This window comes from Rhyacophila brunnea, unplaced genomic scaffold (assembly GCF_057557595.1).
Source record: "Rhyacophila brunnea isolate RB1 unplaced genomic scaffold, BYU_Rbru_1.0 scaffold_1, whole genome shotgun sequence".
In the NCBI taxonomy this organism is placed as follows: domain Eukaryota; kingdom Metazoa; phylum Arthropoda; class Insecta; order Trichoptera; family Rhyacophilidae; genus Rhyacophila; species Rhyacophila brunnea.
The window spans coordinates 17,676,604-17,701,785 of record NW_028232751.1 but is presented as its reverse complement, the minus strand read 5'-3'; positions in this window follow the sequence as shown (position 1 = coordinate 17,701,785).

Sequence of the window (25,182 nt, the reverse complement as noted above, 5' to 3'; positions counted from 1 at the left end):
ATCAATAAAATAATTATAGCAGATAATCGTATAGATTTCTATACAAATTTGTAATAAACTCAATCTTCTTTTGGCTATCCTGGAAAATAATTATCTGAGAGTTAATTATCTCCTTTTTTTCGCATAAAATATTATTCATGTGTGTATTTTTAAGATGTCAATTCCGATGCAAATTTATGTTCTACATATTTATAATTTTCAACATTATTATAAACGCGTATCTCCATAATTTTAATGTTGAATAAAGCTTCAATACGAAAGAACCATATCAAAGAAGAATAGCAGAAAGTAATTTAACGTGGCAAATTCTGTTATTAATGCTCTGAATATAATAATATACATTGGCTACATAGCTCTTTAAATTCGTTTAAGTACTGATGCTTTAACCCTTAATTTGGCAACTATGTCAAAAATGAAATTGTAATGTTATGACTGTTTTATTGGGTTTCAGGGTTGATAGGAATCCAGGAAAAATATAAGAAAAAATCTGCTTTTTTTCAGATTTTCAGAAAAATAATGTTTATTACAGTGAACATTGCCAAAGTTACGGAATATAGCATTTAATGCAAATGTTCACTACGGTGAATAACGCCAAATGTAGGAGATCAAATTACATATGAATGAAAAATCTTAAAGAATGAAAGTGTAAAAAACTATTTCTTTGTTTTATTCCTGTCACAAAACATAGTTTGATCTGTAGTATTTTTTAGGCAAAATTTACATCGACTCATACATTTGTAATTTTTTATTTAATAAATTTAATTTAATTTGTTATTTTTAATGTATTTTTTATATTAATAGTATTTTTTCTGAATGTCCATCACAGTGCACAAAATCAAACTAAGGGTTAATATTATTATGTATAAGATTCTATATAATGTTTCTGATTTTGGAGTAAGTAGGTATACACTATACACGAGTAACGAGGGGTGAAGGTAGGCTCTTAAGATTTGACATTAATAGTGCACACTAAACTTTGTCAATCATACTTATTTGTTTTCATTGAAAGAGAACTCACAGAGCTGCTACACCGGGTAGAAGGTTAAACCAAGTTAATGGTTGTCGATCGGGCTAATCTTCTACCAACAGCAAATACACTCCAAAACATAGAAGCAGAGGATGAGTTTGTATATCTGGGATCGGCCATCAGTTGAAAGGACGGATGTGAAGCGAAAATTGAACAGATTGCAAAAAATGCGATGACACGTCTTACCACTATATGGAAGGATCGGGGAATTTCGATTGCCACAAAAATGATGCTTGTGCAAACATTAGTGTTTCCTATATTTTTAAACGGAGTCGAGTCATGGACTCTGAAGGCAAGGGAGCGGAAGGCAATCGATGCCTTTGAGATGTGGTGTTGGCGCCGAATGCTTCGTATTTCTTGGACGGATCACAGGACAAACCAGTCAATCAGTCAATCGCCCAGAGACTGCAGATAAAGGAACGGCTCTCGACAATATGTCTGAGACGAATTCTGATGTTTTTGGACATATTGTCCGGCGCGGACCGGACAACCTGGAGAGACTGGTGGTTTTCGATGGCCTCTAGGGTAAGCGAAGCTGAGGAAGAGCGCCTGCGTGCTAGAGCGACCAAGGGAAAAAGCTGACTGGAGGAACCATTCATTCTGCCCTGAGAGGAGCGGAAGATCGAGAAGGATGGGAAGTCTTGGTCCCTTAAAGGATGGCAAAATTAAAAACTGGTCACGACGGTCAGCCATGAGTGTATGACCAAGAAGTAGAAGAGTTTTCATTGAACTAATAATATGGTTTGCAGATGGTGGATGGATTGTGTTGTGTGCAGTGGTTGGATTTTTCAAAAAGATTTCTTCTATTGGATATAATACATTTTTTCAGAAGTGTTTTCAAAATAATGTATGTTCAATACTTAGAATATTACATTCTTAAATCTTGTGAATTATTCGTTGAATAAAAAAATAGTTAATTAGTTTTATTATTGCTTACCATTTACTATTTTTCAGTAACGAAGGAAGTAGTCATAACAGTAACTGTATCATGGAACGCAATGTATGTTATTACTAGAAAGATGCTAACTAAGTCCATTTCTAGTATTAATACAGATCGATCACAAAGTTTGGTCCTAAAACTCGATAGTCTTATTTTGTACTTAATGTACCTAATTTTGATTCTATATTTTTTTCTGACGCAGAATTGTTGATTTGCATTTATGGCTGGCTTGATACTCAATAGCTTAGTCTTATCACCGGTACAACGTCTCCATATGAAGGAGAAGTACAGGATGAAAACCACACCTCATAATTTCCTCAAATATGTACAGAAAGTTAAGGGTTTCTCAAGTCGATCTCATCGGATCATCCGAACTGGTCGCCACAAAATCCAATTGTATTGCATTTAGAAAGTTTTCAGTGCTATACAGTAAACCTGAAGATCTATCAACTTAGATTTTTCGCCAACTTTATATTAGTTTTTTATTTATATTTTATTAATGTCTGTTCTCCGTATTCCCCTTTCCCATGATTATACTCATTTCAAAGTTTATTTAAACTCAGTTAGAGCACACTTGAATGTATAGCAACCGGCGCCTTAGCAACCAATAATAGTCTTTTACTTTTGACCGATTTATCTGAAATAACTTTCCATACAAAACAGAATTAACTGAAAATGAATTCAATTCTGCTTAAAGATGGTTAAAAGTATTAAAAAAATGCATTGGCATCGTGTTCTGATATATTCTAAAAGTTTCAAATGTCTAGCTAGTCGGGTCAAGTTAGTTATAAATCGATTGCAAGATTTGTACCGGACAAACAACCACCGGACAAATAAGAATACGAGCTAAGAAAAACGTTGCAAAATATTATAGAGAATTTAAATAATCCGACTCAATAGTAATATTGTGCATAGTTTACTCCAAATACATTTTGTGAAATAATTATCTTCAAATATTTTTACGGTAGTCTCAAAAATTGTGTTATATGAGTATTTTAATATAATACAAAAACATGGTTAAATTATTTTTTGGTAAATCAAAACCTTATACATTTGGCGACAACCTTTATGCACGTTACGCAACTTGGAAAGCTCTTCCATCAAATGCTATACGCCCGAACGGGAGCAGATAGTTAAGAAGAGGGCGTGTAGAAAATATGGGGCATTATATATTCCAAGTTACATTTCCAGTCACCAAACGACGATAAAACTGAATTTCCTGCAGCTCCAACATTTCTTGGCAGCATTGGCACCTAGTGTCCTTTTGAAATGATTTCAGCATTCACAGGAACCTAATATAATGAAAGCCCTACGTAGAAATACACTTAAATCCAATGAAATAATAATATTGTTGTGTTTTAATTTAATCTTAAAATCAAGCCAAATATAGTTTGTCAGTATTATATAAAAATAATACCATTTTAATTATTAATAAGAGTAGGAATATGTCCTCTTCTAGAGACATTTAAGTCACGGGTTCAACCTAGTGCTGAAAAAAATATTTTATTGTATTTTAATGTGTGTTTGGTTTCGACCTTCTGAGTTGATCAAAAAATGTGTATTATGAATTTCTAGAAAAAAATCTGCTAATAAACCTCCTCTCACGCAATCAAGATCCACATCTGATTAATAGAGATAATGTAAAAAACAACATTACATATCTACATGAATAAAATTCAATACATATACCTAATAAAAGTTTTCGATTAGAATTTGACAAGTTGACAAACAAAATAATATATAAACGAAAAAGTTGTGTAAAACACACGACAAACGGCTGAGAAGAGTGCTTACAATGAAAAGTTTCGCGAATCCTTGACTGACTTATGATATTTCAAATTCAAACAAAGCTTTTTCTTAATGGCATTAAACTATTAATAAATTATTTATCAGTAATATTTATTTTGACCTAGACTTAGAAAATGTCTGTCGAGCATTGTTTAAAAGTACCTACCTATATCACTTACAATCACGACAAGTTTTTTTTTTTACATATTATTTGTTTCGCAATCCAAAACCTTTCGTGGTAAATCATTATGTTTTTAAACATTGACATTGGCACTACATCATTATTCGATAATTTATATTATGTATTTTCTCCTTGTCAAAATGTCACTTTAAAATAATTATTGTAATGGTTGCATCGCTGGCATTATATTGTATTTCGAGGTCACTATGGTACTTAAAATCAATAAAAATGACAACCTAATTTTTAATTTCAATCTTAATTCCTAATTATGTAAAGGTCATATAACAAACATGAAATATTTCTTGTAAAAGAGTATATGATATTTCTGGAATTTTGGAAGCCATGCCTCTTAATAATTATTGTTAGATAGTAGGCTCTAGTGGAAAAAAACAATAAATTACAATACCATTAACAACACAATAAGTACATATTTCGTACAAATATCATCATACGCTTCCTATTGACAGATTAACACTATATAACATTATATACTTAAAGAAAAGTCATAATATCATAAACTATGTCTTTTATACAACGAATAATTATAAAGAAATAAATAAAGATTTTGAGAATGTAGCATTTATCATATTATTGAACATGCATAATTTGAAAACACCACAGATATCTTATAACAATTTTTTTTTAAATATCACGTCTGACGAAACTTGGCCTGAAATCACTGAATTCATAATATCTAATTACGACGAAATTAACTACGAGGTATTAAAAGGTTTTTTTTTATCAAATCGGTTTTTGTGTTTCAAATTAAGGTATCAATTAAGTGGCCTAATTGGTAACCACATTGGCGCGAATCCAGTGGTTTAAGGTTCAAGTCCCGTTCGGGCGGCGTAATTTTTCAAAAAATATTTTTTCTAGTAGGTTTTAAAATTATATAAGTATGTTCATAATATCACCTTTACCATGTAGCCACTCTAAAATTGAACGTCTACCAAGGTATTATTTAAAATATGTTTGTTCTATTATTTCGAAATTTAGATTGATAAGAGAAAATAACATGGATTTTTTACATACACCTTTGTAGTTGTTTGTTTACTCTGCATGTTATCATTCTTATATAATTATAAAGGAACAAGCTTTCAATCAATTCAATATTTTTTTAGTTGCACAATACGTTGTGTGTAATATTGTTCTATCTTTGATATTGCATAAATGTAATCCGGTCTTTAGCATCATTAAACTCCTTATGCCACAAGCTATATTTTCTTTATTTAAAATAAATTAAATTACAATACAACATAATATGTTTCTTATTTTAAAAATCAATTTTACTCGATAAAGGATTACTCTATTATAATCTTCCGATGTAAAAATGGCCCAAATAGACTCGTTTTAGACGGGACACCGGTGTTAGTGCAGGATCCCATAGACTTTTCGTATACATAATATGCGGAACGCATTCTGACAATTGGAATAGGTTTTAGGGATCACCGAGATATATAATGTTGACGATGCCAGGCGATATTAGTGGTCAATTTTTTTTAATGATGTTTTAATTTTTTTTCTTATAACCCACCAAAAATTGTTCTGAATTCTACAATAAAACCAAGACCGAATCAGGAATTGATTGAAAATGCAATAATTGTACCATGCCATCGGCATGGTCGTAGAACAGTTCGTCCCATTTGAAAAAATAAAAAAGCGGGTAGTGCAATGTGATAAAAATTATCGATTCTTAGGATCCTCCATGGCTTAAATTATTTTATTTAGTAGCATTTTTGTATAGAATCACCCAGATTGGTTTCTTTACTATATCTATGCATATGACATTAGTTTTAGTATTATGGTTAATCCAGAAACAGTGTAGGTGGCATATAGAGGTAGGTGAATAAATGAAATAACGATAACCACTAACCACACTAAGTACACATTTATTAAAAAAAAAGAAACAGCAGGTCAAGTGTTCAAACTGCTTTAAGTAAAGTATCATGATCACAGTTTTTACAAACACTACCTACACATTTGCACAATGATATACATGTCAAAGCCGATTTCTTATAACTACATGATAATGTACGGCAGTTAGAATTACATTTGCATGGTTTAACTAAATAATTTGTTAGAGGTCCATTCGTGATTAATTGTCTTGGATACAAATTATTTTCTCGTAACTCATAGCCAAGTTGTAGGAATAAATAGGCTCAAATAGTGGATCAGGTGAGCTTTTCCATAAATAAACTTGTGCTGAAGCCTTTAAACAGTGTAAATACAATGAATCATATCACTCTTGACAAATTTAAACTAAATCCAATATTTTGGGAAATAAATTTATATCGAAGTTCATCCGATGTTGTTTTTTGTTTACATAATAAGTAAGTGCAAACTTTTTCCAGGTCTTGAAACTGCTGTGGTCTCCAACAATACATTTCCTAATGCTGAAAGTGCATCCTGAACAAAACTCATTGACGAGATGGTTAAAGCTTGTTGTTTTGTACCTATGCGACGAATGGTGTCGCAGCCGGTTAAAGAATGTAATGCTGGCAAAATATTACAAATATTTTCGCCAAGAGATTCAGCTGCCAAATGGCATCCTAAAACACGGGATTTCTTCTGAGATCCCTCAAACCATAATCCACGGCAACCAATCGTTTCAAGTTTATTCCAGAAATAAATGCGTAAGATTAATACATCTGTATCGGGAATGTGATAATCTCCAAATTTTGCATTTTTACAGCATGAAATATATGGCAGAATATTCTAGAATCTAGAGTCTGCTTCTAAATTATTTTGATTTTAAATCAATGGCGTCAGTGAAAATTGATCCATGCAATTTAAACCATTGTGTGGGGTTGTCAAATCCACCACAAATGTACAGCTCACTTTCTTCGTTGATTTTTGCAAATGTGGAAGCATTTTTGCAAATAATTTCAACAAGCTGTAATTTATTTTGAGGGCTCACAAAACAATCTTTGCAATTAATCCACCACATCTATGGGACAATCTCCAAGGCTTACATAATATTAAGAATTTAAATATAAGTATTTACATTGTTTAAGGGCTTCAGCACAAGTTAATCTATGGAAAGCTCATCTGATCCACTGTTTGAGCCTGTTGTTTTCCAACAACTTGGCTATGAGTTACGAGAAAATAATTTTTATCCAAGACAAATGACGAATGAACCTCTACCAAATTATTTAGTTAAACCATGCGAATGTAATTCTAACTGCCGTACATTATCATATAGCTATAAGAAATCGGCTTTGACATCTATATCATTGTGCAAATCTGTAAGTAGTGTTTGTAAAAACTGTGATCATGATACTTATAGCAGTTTGATCACTTGACTTGTTTCTTTGCACTTAGTGTGGTTAGTGGTTATCGTTATTTCATTTATTCACCTACCTATATGTGCAACCTACACTGTTTCTGGACTGACCATTATACTAAAAGTAATGTCATATGCATAATATATATGGTAAAGAAACCAATCTGGGTGATTCTATACAAAAATATTACTAAATAAAATAATTTAAGCCAAGGAGAATCCTAAAAATCGATAATTTTGAACACATTGCACTATCAATCCCTGATTCGGTCTTGGTTTTATTGAAGAACTCAGAACAATTTTTGGTGGATTATAAGAAAAAAAATTAAAACATCATTAAAAAAAATTTACCACTAATATCACCTGGCAACATCGACATTATATATCTTTGTGACCTCAAAAACCTATTCCAATTGTCAGAATGCGTTCCGCATATTATGTATACGAAAAGTCTATGGGATCCTGCACTAAAATAGACTCGTTTTAGACGGGACACCGGTGTCGCACTCGATATAATATAGGAGGCCTTTGTATTCGTATAAAAGGGCCTTTGAATTATGTTTATGAACGCCCCAGAGCTAATGAGTCAACGCATAATTTCGCGTTATAAATTAGAACATAAAACTGGCTGCGGTAATAAAAACAAGTGTATCGGCGGCTTGGGAACGTAGTGGCCGATGAAAAAGTGTACCGGACACTCGTTGACTCATTAGCTCTGGGGTATTGACACGAACAAAAACGCCGACCTTCAGTTAGTGTTTATGGCAGAGTATGGTTTAACGACATAACTATACAAATCTAGCCTTGTAGTCAATTCTACTTCTCAATAGCCTTGCGACAACCTCACGACACGGTTCAGACAGGATATATAAGTCCCATGGTTCTAAATTATGGAAGAAGCAGAGAAGAAATGGTCGAAAGAGACCTTGAACAGGTAACCAGTAACGTAATCGTTTAGTATTAGGAAGTAAAATGTATGTTGTTAACCTTTTCTTTGTAAATGTAATAAAATTTTACGTAAAAAATTTCGCCTCCAAGAATCGAGACTGCTCAAGTGTAATTGGAACGCTGTGACCACAGGCCTCGAGATGACACGTCGCGTAGATTTGGGCGCGATCTAATTTGGAAATAATTTCCGGGAAATCTCCATTAAACTTAGAAAATAAGTTATGGGAGAGATTGTTTACGTAAAATTTAGCAAGTACATGCTTCAATAACTTTTATAGCAATAATGGAAGTGTATGAAAATTGGAAAAGAAAATTGAATATTTATAAATTTATATACTGTATAATTGTGAATAAAGAATTTTAATACTAATTTTATCAATACAAAATAGAAGCTAACTACCGTTATAAAAATACTGTAAACGCGTACCTATATTTATAGACGCGTAATTATAATTATAGATTTTGTTAATGCTATAACTTACTGACTATAATGAATATTGTAAAAGTAACAATTGAAAAAACTTAAGATTCTGGTATAGATGGGTTTCTACCCATAAACAATAATAAATCTTAATCGCATCTTGGGTAAATAAAAGAATTAAATACTGCAACTAAAAATACAAATTGACGTGTGACCTTGAACTTTAACTGAATTCTGTCCGACTAGAATTTACGGCCCAGCTGTGCTGGCTCGCGAGGTAAAAATAGATTCAAGGTTACATCCATATTACTATATAAAAGTCACTGTGCAAGATTAAATAAGTTAGTAACTGCTCGTGTATAACATCTTGTTAGGATTAAGCATTTATATATTTAAGTTGAAATGTTAAGTATAATATTATAGTATTTTCAAGTAATAATGTTCGTCCGAAAGGTAAATATCGAATGAGAAAGTTTCTGCGGCTCCAAACAGTTTTATTAAAACTTAGTAAAATTCTATTGGCCTAAAAAGGCCGAGAGTGGTGGAAAAGACCAGAACGTGGGTGTCAACCTTTCGTTTTGACATTTTAAATTTAAAGACTGCCATTCCCTTATTTAGTACCCGAATACCTATTCCGATACCTCGTTGGAAAGCTAGAAATTTTCCCCTTCGTTTGAACACGAAAAATCATATAAAATCAACTATTTTGCTTACGTCATCGCAACGGCGTATTTAAGGGACTTGTTCTAGAGGGTGCTTGAAACACCCCTATTGAAACTTTATTGTGTGAAAATAAGGTAGAGTAAATTTAACCCGATTTAATTAGAAGATATCTCTATTAGAAAGTTGCCAGGAACGGGAGATATACGTAAATTTATCCCGTGAGAGAAAGATATACATCTGCTATCCCTTACGGACTGTTTCCTGTTAAACCTCTATCCGAAGGGTATAAAAGGCGACCACTTTTCCCGTAAAATCATTAGTTTCTACACTCTTCACCAGCGATCTTCAGCAAGCAGCAGTCCTCACTGCAAAGTTGTGAGACATGGTTCTCAGTACATTCGCGATTCCTACGTACCAGTAAGTCCCCCTTCGGCGGGCAAAACGTAACGCGAATAACACGTATCTGTCGGTAGTGACGTCGGCCGCTAAAACGCAGCGCGAATAGCACGTATCTGCCGGTAGTGACGTACACGCGGAGTAATTTTATTTTTCATTACTCATCCTACGAGGTGACGTAATCGAGATAAATTACGCGATCGGATTTGTTTTATAAAAACAAATTAATAAACTCAGTCTGTAATAATAAATTTTACAAATCTTTTCGGGATTATAAAATAAATTTTTGAAACTTTATTAAGTAAACATAATCATAAAATAAATTTTAGTAAACAAATTCATAAACATAAAAACAAATTTTAGTAAATAAATTTGTAAACATTAAGCAAACCTTTTGTAAACAAGTCTGTAAACACAAATAAATATTTGTAAATACACTGTGAACATAAATAAACTTTATAAACAACAATAAAATAATTCTATTCTTTTATAAACCTAATACTGTGTGACCAAAGAATAATTTATATTTTCTTTCTTATGGGAAAATATTTCATGAATTAAAAATATCCAAAGAATATCTGCGTATACATTCTCTGAATTAGGTGTGACTTTTTGGGAATTTGTGAAAGATTTCACAGAGATCCTATAGTGAACAAATAAATAGTTTACTGATACTTTAATGAGATTTAATTACGGGAACAATGACAGTTAACCTTATTGTGTGACCGTGAACTCTGGTACCTGGATAAATTCGGCACCACACCAGCTGAGAGTTTTATTCGGGAATTCAAAAGTTGTGATACTACAAAGGAGATCCACCTCTCCTAGTTCATCACTAGTCTCCTCAGTGACGGCCCGGTAGCATTATTGAGCTAGCCGTGAGCCGGGTCATGTCAGTATTCATAAATATAATACAAAGCCCCTTTATTCGAATACAAAGTCCTGCTATATTATATCGAGCGCGATACAAGTGTCCTTCGACTTAGGGCATCCTTAATTAAACTCCTGCATTCTTTTCCGTTTCTTGCAGTCCCCAGTAGAGGTGGGAAAACTGGTCGATTTTGAAGACTAAGTATACTTACTACCAGTATAAAAAAATACTTGGTATCTAAACTTGTTCCAAAATACTTACTAGTATTTGAAATATCAGCTTTAATAGAATCGTTAAAAATACGTCGGCTTTTTGAAATGTCCCATTTTCGAGACAGGTACAGCTAGAACTGTGGCGCTAGTCACTCATGTTTCAGTAGTTATCCATTTATACAATCACGCATATAATTTGAATTCAGTTTATGTTTACAAATTACAATTATAACACTAAAAAATCGAGAAACTTGACGTGACGAAACCAGATAAACGCGTAGTCAGTTAACTTTATCAGAACTCCGTTATTCCGGCTTGCGACTGACGTCAATTCGATGTAAATGTCTTACTCAACTAAAACTAAAATTAAAACCCGTCGCATACTAAACATACGCGAGTCGCGACGCCGAAGCGATGATTTCATACGTGGCAAGACTACGAACTAGCTAGCGGTCGGCGAGATCTCATACCATGTGTCGAACTCCTGGACTCGATAAAGTTTCATACTCAACTAAAACCAAAAACCAAAAACTCTTAAACCTAAAACCCTAAGGCGAACTCAAAAGTATCCTATAAAACGAACACGTGACCATTTCTGTCCTTCACTATACCAAATTTACAACAGAGGAGAAAGGGAGAACAATGACAGTTGAGTATAATATCACGGCTAGACATACGTGTATCATGATATCTCGCTCGCGCGCATTTAATATCAATAGCGCTGAATAGCGAGTCACGGCGCATATATTATCGAATGCGTTCGAATTCGAACATCTAATACGTTTCAAGTTTCTTGAAACAAGTTTATTGGGCAACAAATACTTAGTATGGGTATTTTCATCCGAAACTTAAGTACACAAACTTGTGACAGTATTTCCAACTCACCTCTAGTCCCCAGTCATCCATGGAAGCCACCCAACTAAAGCATGCCCTCACTCTTGATTAATCCATCAGCTTGCGTTATAGAGATATTGTACAGACCTCCATCATGTCTTATCACCGAGGTTCCTCTAACCTACTTGGGTCCACAAAATTTCCTTGGAAGTTTCTTCGACTTTGCGTAACAACTATTCCTATACAATTTTTATTTCTTATGACTCTGGACACTCTTCGACTTAATCACGGATAATAATAAGTACTATGTTTAATTTGCTAATATTAAGCTTTAAAGTATTTCATAGAGCTTGCTGCTATTGGATCACAGGTAAGTATGTACATTGTACAGTATTATCTACCAATAGTATCCTATTACTCGGTGTCAGTCACAGAAGAGATAATAAATAGAATACCGATAGGCTATATTCAATACGTTGCATCTTGATGCAGGGTTTTGAATGTGTGAGTGTCCTACAAAAATGAAGCACGCATCTTGCATGTGCAATAGTATGTGTAATACACCAACATTAAATGATCGTAAATGCATAAACCGAGAGCAGTTTTCAGTATTCGACGTAAAACGTATTCTTGACACGTGCGTAAGTTTAACCCGGATTATTCCTTACTCGAGTCAGTTACCTGCCATCGCCTTACCCGTTATGTATTTCAGTTCCCATTATTTCTGAGTTCCCTGGTGTCAGTATTATTTAGAATTTTTGACTGATTTACACATATGGTCACATATCGGACTAGGGATCCCGAGCTATTTTCGATACCTATGAATCCTGGGATTGATAAACATAATCCCAAAACTTTCGGGATAGATTTTTTTTATCAATGTTTATGGAAAATAACATAAAAACGAAAAGATAACGGAAAAAATACTTTTAATAACAAATAACTACATTAGAAATAAACTGAGTTTGAATGAAGTTTGATTTATACCCATGTGTAAGTTGCCGATTCATTTTATTTTTTCACATAAATTAATAAAAATGAGAAAGATTGGAAAAAAAATGCTTCGCACTATTAACAAAGTAATTCCATCATGATCTCATACGTTTCACGGCAGTTTCATATTTGGCTGACTAAATTAGACTATGAAGCGGAAAGGCCATAAGTACACCATGATTTGCTTTACTATTTTAAATCTCGCTAACCCATCATTAAGTCTTTACTATCAGAAATAGCAATCTCATATTAAATTCACATTATTATTTATATTACAATATTATTAACTCCATTAAACTTATGTATTTCCAAGATTGAACGTATACAATATTAACAATAAAATGTCTTAAATAGTATAAATTATACTAGATTTATTTTTGACCGATTTTATCAATTTTATTTGTAAATATAAAAATTTTATATAAACAATGGAAAAAATACCAATCCCGGGACCAGTCCCGGGATCCCAAGATTGTCAAATTGTAATCCCAAAATCCCGGGATCAGAATTTTGGTTCGGGATTGGATTCCCTATACCGGACAACACTTTATATTTAGTCTAAAAACGTGTTAGACCTCAGAGTAATGATATATAGAGAGGGCCTATTTTTCGGTAAAATGAATCCGTGTTCCTAGCGTATAACGCACAGTAGAACAACGACTTTATTATTATAAATTTAACTAAGAAACGTCATACCATCGTGTTGCTTCCTAGTACTTATTAGTTCCTAGTACGTATTAAATTTAAACACAACATAGTTAACCATATTATGTTCTATTAAAATAACTAAAAATAATTACCACTAACTTTATATTTAACACAAAATCAAATAAACTTCAGCAACACGTGCTCGTAGTTTTTAAATGCATGTAATCAGTCAAATCAATTTTTTCCGGTGACGTTTTCAATTTTTTTAAATTCAGCCATAGAAAATCTATCTAACTCTAACGCATAGAGCGGAGATATAAGCGTGCCGAATGCTTACTCAATCGCACTTATGGGTTATTTTTGTTCAGGCCTAATCTTAGACGGTTTTAATAAACTTTCCTACAATATTGCATGCGAGCTAGCCTGGCAATCACATTTTCCCGAAACCTATATGAATTTTGTAGAACTTTTCTAATGTAATGTTTTCATTTTACTTTTTCAAATCGATACATATTTGTGAAAATATGTAATGCATAATTAAAAGTTAACCCAGTAAACCCGATATAAATCTAGCCTGATAGTCCCCACAATAGTTCCTGCATATTATGATCCTTTCAATCTCTGAGAATTGATAGACCTAGGTAATTATTGCACCGCTTTCCCTTCTCTCCAGTCACCCGTATTATGGAGTTATTTCTGGATCCCAAAATGTATAAAAACTTTATGTAGTTACGTATATAATATAGTATATATCGTCTCTGTTCTGGCAGAACATACTAACTGGAGAATACTAGTTTTGAGTAATTAGACTTTGAAGTTGTTAAAATGTTTAAAATAGTCTATCATGTGAGTTTATTAAGTAATCGTAAAATGGATGACTTTAAAATTAAGACTGTTTATTTATTAAAAAGGTTTCCAGACTGTAAAGTTTTAAATAAGGAACATTTTGGTATAACTAACTCAATATGTCATTTTTTCGAATTAGTGTCTTCTGCCAGAACAGTGACGATATTATATCTATACCAACATTATTGCCGAGCGGCTGACGCGTCAGTTTATAATGTTTTGTATTCCAGGTTCGTATCCTAAATAATAATATACATATTACTTTTCAATTTGTGTTTGGAATCAGACCTAATAGTTTGAGCAAGTGGCCAACATACATTTTTCGTAAAAGCAAACATATGTTAATATAAATTCATAATATGATCTTATTAGGATCGGACACAGCAAAAAAATAATAAAAGAATTGATTTAAATTTTCTGACACTTTTCATTTATTATATAATTTTCCTTCATCATTATTGCTATCGGAATTATAACGTGATTATATTAAGTTACGGGTATGAGTATGTACTTAGATCTTAGATGTATGTACTTAGATCAATCACGGATTAACTCATGTCTATATAATATATTAATTTAATTATAAAATAAAATATCAATAACAAAGGAAGTAGGATATTAAATAAATACTCGCTAGCAAAATGATATATGAACAATAGTAATGGACCATAAAGAGTTAAACGATAATCGTGATATATCCAAGATCAGTAATTTAGCTTTTAGAACACCAAAATTAATTTATTACATCAAAGCTAACTTTAGAGTATTTTTGTTTTATTATAAATGACTGTCAAACATTTGTATTTTTACCCCTCCAAAGATAACGTCATATTAATTTTGAAAACTAAATAAGTAGGTGTAATGAATAATAATTTCAAATTGAAGTGTGTGTTTCGAGCACAATTTTCACCATATTTATATAATATAATAATAAATCTTATTTGATACCCTAGTTATATAGGGTAAGAATTGAAAATTTCAAGGTTTTGAATTAATAATACCATTCGATGTAAAAATGTCAATTCAACAAAAAAATAGTGAAATATTTCTTCTACGGATCATAAAATCGAATAAAGTTTTCTGGGATTTATCATTAATTCAATTATACACGGGATTGTCTCCGTTGATTATTTTTTAAACTGTAAAATTTCATTGAGCATTGCTAAGTTCATTTAAACTAAATAAAAATAAACACATTTATTTCAAAAATCGAGGCTTTAACATTTAAATGAGAATATGTCTAAAATTTGTGTGATGTTATGTTGAACGTCAATATCGTTTGTAAAAATACAATTAATTAAAAAGCAATACTTATAGGGAACAATGTAAAATATTTACTTGGTTATTCACCAAATTTTTATAAATTTACATAACCAGAAAATATGACCAAGTGAACGCTTAATCGATTGAAACGATTTTCTATATTCAATTGTCATATCGTCTCTGTTCTGGCAGAACACACTAACTGGAGAATACTAGTTTTGAGTAATTAGACTTTGAAGTTGTTAAATGTTTGAAATGGTCTATCATCTGAGTTTATTAAGTAATCGTAAAAAGGATGACTTTAAAATAAAGACTGTTTATTTATTAAGAAGGTTTCCAGACGGTTAAGTTTGAAATAAGGAACATTTTGGTATAATTAACTCAATATGTCATTTTTTCGAATTAGTGTCTTCTGCCGGAACAGTGACGATATGCGATTGCGAATATAATTAATACACACGTAATATGCAATGCCAAAACTAGAGAGCGCACTCTCGGTCATTTTTACGATTGCTTTTCACAGTCCCGGCTACGGAATTTCGGGATTGGATTCAAAATAATAATAATATAAAAAATCATTCTTCACATTTAGAGAAAAACGCTCTAATTTCCCATCTATAATATATATGCTTTAGAGTGAAAACTAATAATATTTCGAGAAATTTTACATGAATTAAAAAATCTGTATTAACTAGAACGAGATATAGCATAACCATCTCGTAAAATCTTAATTATATATAACGAGATTGACATAATTTTAAAGTAGTTTTTTTTATTTATTTGAAAACTGTCATTTTCTCTAAGGTTTATATTTCTTCTGTTCACAAAAATATACGCTACATTAAAATAATAATGTGTTATCCTAGTCAAAGCTTCCTTCATCTATGTTTGAGAATCAATGCGGTACACGGATGCTGTGGTGAACCTTCGTAGAAACCAGCAGGTTATGACCTTACAACTTCCATGACTATGAGCACATATTACTTTTTGTTCCTATCAACACTTTTGTTTTACAAAAAAAAAACGAACATTTTTTATTGTAATAACTGGTACCTAATTGTTAATTTATAACGTGTGTTGTATGGCCGGTACCGCGTACGAGCCTCGGTAGTACGTTAATGATTAAATAATAATTCAGGAGATGTACATTGACTGGAATGCTGTTTTTGTTCCTATTTATTGTTCGCAGTTTTGTGAATATCCTCATCGGATGGCTTTAAGACAATACAAGGACTAAACATAATTTACAATATAAATATAACAATAAACTGCGACTCCCTACTCGAAATACATATAATTATATAATTAGTTGCATTTAGGGGCCCCAGTTGTTCCATTTATACGAATATCCAGTCAGATACTAACGCGAGAATCACCATGAGTGAGTCCACGTAGTTGAAAACAGACGGATGTAGGTGCGCGTTCCTTTGCCTGCATCTAGCCCCAACAAGCTACCGCTTTTTTTAGACCACTTAACGTTGCAAGTGCGTTATTATCGAAAAGTTGTATATTTAACCTTTTGAGATATAAGAATAAAACCAAACTAAATGTAGTCTATAGTAAGTCTAGTAGTTTTTGGAATATAATAGAACCACAGAACAGATAATAAATAGAATTCAGACATATTCCGATGGCTATACCTCAATACACTACATTTTGACGCAGGGTTTTGAATGTGTGAGTGTCCTACGAAAATGAACCACACATTATAGACGTGTAATTGTGTGTGTTGCAACCTTCAAAAACACCAATATTGAATGAGCGTCAGTCCATAAAACGAGAACAGTTGTCAGAATGAATATCAAGTGTATTCTTAACACGTGTTCAAGTTTATCCCATATTCTTCCATACACGAGATCGTTTCCCTGTTACTCCACACCTTAGATAGTTCAGTTTCCATTATTGAACAGAACGCACATGATATGTGTTTAGGTTTCATTCAATTAAACCAGTGCTTTGCAACCGGTGTGCCGCGAGACGATGCTAGGTGTGCCGCGGCGCATTGTGTCAAAAAATTCTAATAATTTTGTACCTATATTATACAATACTGACTTAATGGCCAAATTTGCGTGCATGGCTGGTAATATATTTGAGCACCTGAATAAAATTAAAAAAAAAAATGCAAGGTCAGAATGAAAATATTGATATGCTTTACTACCATAGGGATATTAAATAAATTCACTACCATTGAAAAGAAGCAATGAATTTTGGGTCCGGCCCAAAACCTTATAACTTTGCTACAAAAGAAATTTCATCATTACTTTCATACAATCAATACGACTGGATTCGAAACCCTTTTGTAACCAATGCCGGAAATTCTATAGAAGCACTATAATTATATTCATGAGGAATTTTGTTGAATTGAGGAACGACTTGACGCTAAAAATGAATTTCGCCGATATTCCATTGGGTATTTTCTGGATGTTGGTTAATAAAGAATATCCTCGAATTTCCGACAAGGCTACCGCAGTTCAGCTCCCATTTATACGACATATACCTATGTGAGCAACTTTTTTCTACTCAAGCTATAATTAAAAATGATAAGCAGTCATACTTGATGGGTGATAAGAACTTCGGGTTTCTCTTACGTCAGAGCTCTAGTCTGGGGGCCCAGGCTCAGAAGGGGCGTGAAGGGGGGAATAAACACAAATTACAAATTTTCTCTAATGGTTAAAAAAATATATTACTGCGCTAATACTAATATTTTTAAATATCCGATTGGGGAGTGTTTGTATTAATAAATACAAAAAATAGCTAAACATACCTACAATGAATACCATTAATTTTATTTCGAATACCATTTGAAAAACACTACCTACTTTAGAGTATCACACTGTCTTTAACCTTATCGATAGGTAGGGGGCCCGCTTCAGCATGTGGGGTCCATATTTTGATGTATAAATTATTTTACCTGTGGTGTGCCGCGGAATTCTGGGAATACCTTTGGTGTGCCATGGGTGAGAAAAGGTTGCGGAGCACTGAATTAAACAATAGTCAAAATGCTGATTAAGGCGAACGTCAACTCTGTCAAAGGTATATAGCGGTAAAACATGAAATTTGAAATCGAGACAATTTATTGACAATTCATTTACAAAAACATTGCTTTTAAAATCTTGATTCGTTAAAATCTATAATCGTATTATACATTATTATTGTATAGCTGTGTGTATTATTGATGATTATATAAAAAAAACTATTAAATATTCTTAAAACTAAGTATACTGAATAAATACATATTCAGGAATACAGAATACATTTTAACTGGGTATTTTATCGATATATCATTTTACAGTAAATTTAATAATGCAGTGTACTAAATATGAATAAGTATTAAATTGTATTACCTAATTTCATTGTCAATACATAAACGTTAAATTATAAAAAGATTTCTATTTTGTTATATTTAAAAACTTGAGTTATTTATTTTATTTTAATTATAGTTTTGCTGCCTAATTGGCAAAAGATGCTAATTTTATTAAATTATCAGTTATACTGAACACGGAACGCTCGTGCTTTTCAAATTAATGCATGCGTCACATTATGGTTTTAGCCGTAAGTATTATTTTTGTAATGTTTATGCTCCAATCATGTGAAGCGTATCTTTATGACCACATCCATTCCCAAAAACTGACGTTTCAGCTCACGAACTCAAGTGCTTGTAACGCGGTCGTACAAGTCTATCCTTCAAATTTGGCGGATAAGTAGATTCTCAAAACTACCCAACCCTGCAGCAGTGGCGAAGGGTGGAGGTAGGCTTACGTTTAAGTAGATAACATATTGATGAGTGAATTCAAAATAAAAATAGACGTATTAGATTAGAGTACCTATAATTTGTAATACCCACAATAATAATATATGTTAAAATAAATAAATGTAATTGTATTATTTCCACAAATTACTATTATCCCTACAGTGAGACTACGAATTCATATTATCGACAGTGTTATCAACTGTCATTGACAAAAGCATGCCAGACGGGGTACGAAAACAAGTTATTTGGCAGGAAAAAATGATAGATTTTGTGAAAATAAAATTTCAATACATATCTCTTTTTGCCTATTGAACAAAAATGCAAAAAAATCACACCACATTTTCCCAGAAACTCATTTCAAAATTGGCAAAAAAATATTAATCAACCTAATAACCTAAGATAAGTAATAATTAGGTAATACCAGAGAGTGTAATCCCCGATAATCGTCAATCCGATGCCACATGCACAAGCATACATTAAATTATAATATCTGATACAATTTATATCACTATAACGCCAAGAATGCTTCTATTGCTTCATTGTGTCGTTTTATTTCTCAAGTACCGACCTAACTTCATTAAATATCTGAATAAATAAACTAAATATCTAGCTTATTTTCAGCACATTTAAAGCTGTTGAAGGTATCAAATAATGCTAATAAAAACGCCATAAACTAGATACATGTTTGCAAGCTAATATGCCTATAGAAAAATGCTAGATCTGACAAGAAAAAATTCTAAGTTGGTAACGCTGATTAGGTACCGACTGTTATCGGTTAAGTTTTTATAACGTGCTCTCTAAAGCTCAAATTACATTGGCAGATTCTCAGGCCAATCGTCTAGCCCAACGTCTCTCACGATCGTTCCCGATTGTGAAAAGTCACTTTTGAGTCGTTCCCAGAAGTCGTGACTGAATTAGAAAAAATCCTATTTTTTGTAGACGATCGTGTCGAAGATTACCGAGAACGTACGAAAATATCCGAATTAATCTTAAGCTTTCAAGTGTGGTCGCACAAACGTGTCCTGTCTTGCGTTTGACATAATAACACAGATTTGATGGGTACATAATGAAGGCTGCCTGACTTTATTCATTATTTTAACATAATTACAATAATAATACAAAACAAAAATAACACCCTAGTAAATACAATCAAAAACTCATTATATGTCTAAATTCCACATGTTGCTTGACTTGCGCAACTGTGCGTATATTATAAACCATTCAAATCAAGCGCCAACACGATTGAATTGGTAGCTGAATCGTTCCGCGTAATTACTATTTTTAAAGTCAACGATTGCTCACCACGATCGTTGAATTTGGTTGGATCTGCGTGTCTGCTGGTGTAATTAGGCATTAAGAAAGCAGGACCATCAAACATTTTATCAAGTACCTAGTTCATATTAATATTTCAAAATAATATCGCTGGTTGCTCAGCACTGCTAACAAAATCATGTTTGATGATAATAATAATAATTATAGCATATTGGATCCGAAATTTATTGATTCGTAATATATATAAGGAATAATAATGAAGAACATTTTTTCACATACATAAGTATTACAATTCTTTCATAATACGAAGATCCACATAACTAATATGTTAAAGTTCACCATAGAATTATCGCTCGACGTCAGTACCCACTTGTAAATTATTTTCGCTAAATATTATAATATTAAACCAGTTAAAATTTTAGACAGACAATTACGCAATACTAATTTTATTCAGGTCATTAGTGCAGTGCGAAACTAAATTTTCCTTTACATTTTTGTAACCAAACTAATTTTTAATGTTTTCTATTCAAACTGTGAACTCAATTTTAATTATTTACCAGTGGATTATTTTAATTTTAAAATCTTTTTAAAACCAGCTTAACCATAATATGTATAATTAAGATTTTGTATTAATATTAATTATTATGATGAAATTTTTATTATTATCAGATTATCAAATACGAAAGTGCTCATGTCATAAGTGGCTATCAAGAAAGCGATCAATTAAGCAAAAGGTATTAATAGAATTGTTTTTAAAATACGTATAAAAAAACCTTGCCGCTTCTTTATATAGGTACCTATATATAGCGAAATTATAAACTTTACTGTTGAGTAACCTCGTCATGCAATCTGTCATTTACCTACTTATTTATATAATATGTAGGAAACGTAAGAAATAAAATGTGTTTTATTAGTAGTTCAATTTAATTCAAAATAATTTATTTACTAGTAAACTTTACAAATCATAAATTTAAGATGTTCACAACATGAAATTTAAAAACAACGTAGTATTATAAAAACGGTATAAAGAGTAAGGATATGGAATGATGGAAGTACACCGAATGAGCTAAGTAGAACCTATTTTAAGAATTTATAAACAACACCCACCTATACTCATTCTCACGCTGGTGGAATGTATTAACATCCGAAGCGATATGGTTGAACAGAGTTATTGCCCTCCCAATTGGCATCACCGATGGCAGGTTATTCCTGCATCTTGGGAGAACAAACAACTGATGCTCTCTATTTCTAAAATAATTACCATTGATACACATATCAATACTACCAAGATTGATAGAGTTCTCATTTACACCGCGTATGTACCTATAAGTTGGAAAAAATACGTAAAAATATAGATATCATCTAGTATTGAACCTACCAGTGGCGAAGGCTCCATACTAAGCGATTATTTAAAGCTTACCTTCTATTTTCAAGTATTTAATTTATATAAATAAATATCTTTATTGTAGGACATTGTAGGTTATAATAAAAATATTGATTGCCATCTATCGTCGTTATTTATAAGTAGAGCTTTTAATTTAGTCATGTTTCGAATCAAAAATAAATGACGGAACGTCCAACGTGAGTGCTATTTTTAGAATTATTTCAACGATAATCCAAGCCGAATTTTCTACCGAAATTCAGTTGCCAACTCCATGCATGTCTGGGTTTTTGTTCGAGACTCAGAAGCGTTAACAGACAAGCTTATTCGAAATGTTGATTTGTTTATTGTCTTTGCTTATCTTTAAAAGCAAATAATAAGGATGATTAAAAAAAATTATAACTATTGTGTTCGATCACATATAATTTATAAATTGTTATTAAAAATAAATATTGTATTAATTCGCGATTATTATTTAGGTTACTTCAGTCATAGACAAACATAACATGCTATTCACAGTTTATGTCATTTTGACATGTCAAAGCGGTGGTAAAGGTTTATTTTATAATACAAAATTCATTGTGTTACTGTGAATGTGGATAAATTATCTCATATTGTACCGAAATCATTCGCCAGTGCTTTAAATATATAAGTATTTATTAAATTGTGTAGTGTCCCGGTAGAAAATGTGCGAACGATTGCATTTAAAAATTATCAAAGCTTGACCTTCCAAGGGTTCATTTAGATTTGAATACAGCAAAAAAACTTATATTAGACATTTTCACAACAATTTATAAATGATAAATATTTGTTTTTAACTGGCAGTTATACATTAAACAAACTTTTTTGTTGGCGATGCGTATTGTTTGGTAAAGAAAGTATGCGTGGAATTCTACTGCCATAAGTGATTTAAATAATTTGACAAATTCAGCGGTGAAACCTATGACCAGTGTGTCGTTGTCATTAGTGTGCACCTATTCATCAGTAGTAATATCGTAAGTATTATCTTCTTATTTCCCGTAAGTTACCTGACAAGTGTGCTCTTTTTCTCTGATCTCCACAGCTTACCTCTTTCCAAAAGTCACCCTTCGCCACTGGAACCTACAGTATGTTATCATACCTGAGAAAGCCAGATGAACAAAGCCACGAATAGTGGTCATACAACAGCAAGTTGGAGTCTCAAAAACTTATTGTCTTTATAAAAACTTAGGAATTATTATAAAGGATAATACCGTAACATCCGAAAAGACCTGGGAAGTGCGTATTATGATTCAATTACTGATCTAGGTTAAATTTTATTATCGATTTGTAGTTTTTTTTTTTTAATAATTTATAACTTTTTAAATATTATCAACTAGTAAAATGTAATTTAAACTATATCCTACAAATTATGGAAAATGGTAGCGTCTTTGCTAACATCTGGAACACAAGATACTTGTAGCCAATGACGATCCGGCAGAAGCGATTTTTAAAAAAAAATATGTAAGTAGGTACATAATATTATTATGTATTTAAAGTTGACTTTTATTATAATGTTATTTTATTAATACTATCGACCGAAGGAACTTAATGGCATTTGAATTTAAATCCATTAGAATATTTTTATTTATTATTTTTATTTATTAAATATTATAACATTAAAACTTTTATAATTCTCTATTGAAACGAGTATCTATCTGGGACCAGCATGCGAAATTTCCCTTTTTGGTGTCATTCGTGTTGAAAACTTTACTGTGTTGTGCAGTCAGGAGAAATAGACTCCTCGTTTAAAGATCTTCATTCCATACAATCACAATATGATTCCATCTTCAATTTATATGATGAGAAAATCGTAAAATCACAATTGATATTAAAGTAATAGCTAATTTTATTTGTTTTAATGAAACGATGGAAGTGCAGGCATATAACAATGGCCACATTCGATTTGCCGTAAAGATCGTTGTCACACTATTCAATACTATAAAACCAATAAACGCTGATAGATTTTGAAAACCACGATTGTTATTGTGCAAAATATTACCGCAATAAAACATTTCAGATTAAACTTACAGTTGTCTTAATACCCACTCAATTTACTCAAGTAAAATCAGTTGTTTGACTGCACCATAATAATAATTGTTGATTAGAAAATATAAGTAGGTATGTACTGGAATAGATATAGTTAGTAACTTTTATAAAATCAGTTTATCATTTGGTATTCACTACATACATACACAAGACGTGATAAACCCATTTTATAAATTACATGAAATTCCAACTAGGTAAATACTGATTTTTTTTAAATGAAATAATGGTACATAGGTATTAGGAATTTATACAACACCGCCCACCTAGCTATTACCGTGTCCAGAAACTTGTACGTATGCAGTTCGCCGTAACACACTTCACCGTGAAATGTTGTATCGGAAATATATGGCCGTATATTAAAGACCGCCCAACCTCTTTGGGTCGTGTAGTACTGACATAAAATTCATGTCTTAATAAAACACGGTTCTTGGCGATTTACGTTTACACTTTACAGTTTACAGGATGCCAGCAGTGCCTACACAAATTTTGAAAATAGCCGATATACTGGATTATTTGTTAGGTTTTCATTCTTGAATTCATGAATTTTGCCAAAATCAGCTAGCTATGCAAATTGAATTTAATGTTAATATTAAATCTAATAACATTGGAGACCGTATAGTATTCGGTCATCTCTTTCCGATAAGAAAGTTCACGGCAAAGTGTGCCACGGTGAAATGTGTTACATACAATTTACATATAACCAGCTATTTATTACTCATGCTCACGTAAGTGATTATCAACATCACGAACGAATCGGGTTGAACAAAGTTATTACCCTCCCAATTGGCATCATCAATGGCAGATTCATTCTGCACTTTGATAGAACAAACAACTGATGCTCCAGATTTATAATAAAAGTAGAGTCTGTCTTCTATAAGCTAGCGTGCTGGTTTCCTACCCGCTTCAGCATCCATCTAGTTACCACCATTGAAAAGATGCAGCAGTTGAACGCGAAGGCACAATGCTTTGCGTGTGACGTGTACGCCAGTTTATAGAATACAGACTCTAGTTTAGAAACTTAGAATAGTACCTATATATGGAATACAGACTCTAGTTTAGAAACTTAGAATAGTACGAATAGTATATGAAATGAAAATTCTGCACATTACGAGTAAGGATAAAAAAATCGGTGTGTGTACTTATGTACGCGCGATAGAAGATTTATACTTCTTTGGCGTAACAAAACAAAAACAAAACTTGTGATAACCTAGATTGTTCGACTAGCTCTTAATTATCATGTTAAATTACACACTCAAGAAAAAGAACCGCTTATTGGAACGCCGTTGGTTTATTTCTATACACTTTAACTTATTTATACTTAATATAATTTAACTTAATATTTATTTATCGTTGTTTTTATTTTTATAGTAACAACTGCCACTATGACGTTTAATAGT